Source organism: Gavialis gangeticus, unplaced genomic scaffold, assembly GCF_001723915.1.
Source record: "Gavialis gangeticus isolate Ggan-Ray unplaced genomic scaffold, GavGan_comp1, whole genome shotgun sequence".
Classification (NCBI taxonomy): Eukaryota; Metazoa; Chordata; order Crocodylia; family Gavialidae; genus Gavialis; species Gavialis gangeticus.
Window position 1 is genome coordinate 9,294,867 of NW_017729034.1, and position 3,591 is coordinate 9,298,457.

Genomic DNA, 3,591 nt, shown 5'->3' on the forward strand with positions numbered 1-3,591 from the left:
GATCTATATCTATCATTGAATGGAATACCTAATAATGTGGTCTAAAGGTTTTATCAGTACTTATTTGGGATAATCTTCATAATACCATTATAATTTTGCCAACTGTTAGTAATATAGCCATCCCAAATTTATGCTGAAAAAAATTCTAATATATTACTTTGTCTAAGAGCTTATATAGACTGATAGGATGTGATATGCTTTATACAGGGTGAAAAAAGCACTAAAAAGACTTTAATACGTTAAATAAAGTTTTAGCCATTTCTTAGAGAGCAAATTAGTCTGCTGTACCCAAGCTGTTTCTTCAGCTGTGGTTGATTCAGGAACCGTCGTATGCCAGCGAGACACATTAATGTCAGGCTGAGTAGATGTTTACAAGAGTATAATTCTTGTAGGAGATCACAGAAACAAAGCACTGATTATTTTGAAGTAGAATATCTTAAACATTTTCTTAATGTATAAATTGTTTTTCTGAGTATTTTTGCATGGTATGGGGACTGTTCAAGAACCATTTGAAAAATGCATGGCAACAATTAGCTTCAGAAGCTATTTTTTTTGTAAGCATCTTGATTCCTTTTTGCTGTATCACCAACTATAACAGCATGCACATCTCACCTATTGCTGGTAATTCAGAATGACACATGCACTGAGACAAAGCAAGTTATTTTCATGGTGTCCCTGAAATAGTTCATTCTGTCAACTCCCCGGTTATGGGTGAGCTTTGATTACATGTTTCTGCTGCCTCCAGTAAAGCAGTTCATTGCAAAGCTTCCAGATAGTTTAAGCTCTGCTGGAAATACACTATATAATGGACTAGGGAGCAGGAGGAAGGAAGACCAGAGGGAAGGCAATTCAGAAGGCCATTGGTGAACTGTTTCTGGGGAAAATAATATAATCATCAGCCAACTAGTCAGGAAAAATATCTGAGAATTACAATATTAAGAGGAAATATTGAAACATCAACCTGATTCAGAGCAACCATCAGTAGGGAAAAGTAAATAAGATAGTGCATTGTGTTAGAGAGCATACAGAAGAAACAGTATCAGTGAACAATATAGACACTTTCTAGGTTTATTCTAGGATTCCTTTGTGTGCAAAATTTTATTGGATCTTTTGCAACATGTAGAGCTGCTATAAAGATGAAACATAGTCCGTAAGTATCTCACTTATGAGTAGGGATGCACTGATAAATATTTTTTTTGGCCGGTACTGATAGCCGATGATTAATCAACCATATTGGCCGATATCAATCCAATAACTGATGTTTAGTAATAGTGCAAGGCATTTTAAACTACTGACATAAATAAACTTTTTTGTTTGTTTTGCATTTATAAACGTACACACATGCCTTCTGCCTGCTGTGGCCCTCAATGAGGAAGGCAGTGACTACTTCATTCCCACACACATTGCCCCCTTGCCCACGGCTCCTACCTGCAGCTGTGTTCCCCACGCAGCCTGTGCTGCTGTCCCAGGCAGGCGGGGTGGACTCCTGTGCAGACAGCTGTGCTGGGTGTGTTTGGAACCTCGGAGCAAGCTGCTCCCTCAGTACTGGCAGGCCCCACACAGCCAAGCTCCTGCAGCTGCTGGGGAGAAGCTGCTTTTGCACCCAGTGAATCAGAATGTCCCTTTTGCAGCACTGTACCCTGCCTGCATGCAGCCCAACATCTCTGCAGCAGCCCTGGTGCTCAGGCCCCGGCTGCACGCGTGGTGCTGCCATGACGGCAGCAACACCAGGAGGTAGTAACAGTCCCTTTGTTGCTGAGCACAGCACCCTGTGACCATTCCCTGGCGCCCCCTCCCACTGCTCGCTGGGACCTGTAGTCTGCCATGGATTTGGGCCAGCAGTGGGGCATGGGGACCAGACTATGCTCACCAGGGTGCACCAGGCACGAAGCTGTAATTATCAGGTACAATGACCAAAAAAAAAAGCTGATAACCCATAACATCATTTCTCCTTTTATTGGTGCTGATCCGATAGTCAACTGAGATGTCAGTGCACTTTTACTAATGAAAACTGGGTTTTTGGCACTGAAGAGACTTGCAGGTGAAACAAAGTGAACTGTGTGATTGATGGAGGTAATAATTGTTACACTGATGAAGTTTGCCTAACCTTCAGGACCCTATGAGGTGAATAATAAATATGAGCAGAACTGATTCTCACGGAGAATAATAGAACTTCCTGTCTTCATTTTCGAAGCCTTGTATCACTCTTCCCTCACATTTCCCTTCTCTTGGCCATCAAAGTCAATCTCAGTGCTGCATTGGTTTTCTGTTCCCCTCCTGCATTAAGTATCTTTTCCCATGCTGCATCCTTATCTTGGAATAAGCTCTCAGCAGCACTGCTTCACTTCCCCAGCCATTCCTCATTCAAATCATTCTTAGAGTTCTGCTTCCACTATTACAAACCTTAACGGTTCATGATTAATGAGTCGGGCCCCAAAAACTTAGACTTAAAAAAGAATCTCAGAATTATTCTTTAATTTGTTGTAGAGTTTCTCAGTTGTGAAGGTGCACACAAAATGATTATACTTTCATTTTACGAAGTGTAAATTTGTGTTTTAAAAAGTGTATACTTTTTTAAGTGAAACATCACATACTCATCTTGTTAAAGGATTTTGTCAGCTGGACCTTACAAAAAAAATACCAAGTCTTGTGCAATTCTCAGTTAAGATCACTGCGGTGGTAATGTTGCCTTTCTTCCAAGACAGGCAAACAAATTCAGATCATTACTTTTAATCATTTCTATTATGGTAGTGCCTACACAGTAACCAAGAACAGGGCACAGGTATATAAACACAGAGAAGCACAGTCATTTTTGTTGGACAGAGACTGTCTCAGCCTTTACCTAGAATTTTACTTCATCTTTTCAGTGCCTGTAAATCTTTGAAGTGACAAAAAACTACTGTAGCACAGGAGTTCCTGATGTCTAATTTTTTAGAGGCCAGTGGCACCAAAAGTGTCAAATTTTTATTATGTAATCTGCATAAAAGAGAAATTATCAGCATGACAGCTTATAAACAAACAGCATTATTTTTAAACTTGCTGCCCTTATTTAAAAGCAAGTCTAGAGTGGTTTAAAAAGCTGAATAATAGTTTTGCAGGTCAAAGTTACCCTTAGCGTGCATGCAATAAGCACAATGGGAAAGGAAATGGGCATGCTGCCTGTTCTTATGATAAAGAAGTGTTTATAAAAATAGAAACATTGCTTGAAGCCACCAAATGAATCCTACTTGCATGGTAGGCTGTAATGCAGGAACATCTATAGTTTTGTTTGGACATAAATTATGACACAATCTAGTAGAGAAAATATGGATACCTTGAATATAAGTGTACTAGAAATATATGCGAACAGATGGAAAGGCTAAAAACCCGACACAAAATCGGATGTCCCCTTGAGGAATCCAGCCCTCTGCTCAGATGCGAGGGGCATGGATATCTGGGAGAAACCTTTCACAATGGACCAAAATCCCCAGCTGGTTGGGTGCGGGGCTGTGGAGGGAGCGGGGAAGGTTGGCATTTTAGTTACTGAACTAGAAATCTAGCCAAAATGTTATCTAAAGGACAGGGTTCCTGCCACTACCCCCCCCCCCCACC

At 40.7% G+C, this 3,591-nt stretch overlaps 1 protein-coding gene across 1 annotated transcript in view; it reads left to right on the forward strand.

The window, feature by feature from the left end:
• SLC22A15 (solute carrier family 22 member 15) overlaps nt 1-3,591 on the forward strand; it is a 34,991-nt gene that overhangs the window by 10,269 nt on the left and 21,131 nt on the right. The gene's annotated exons all lie outside the window — the stretch shown is intronic.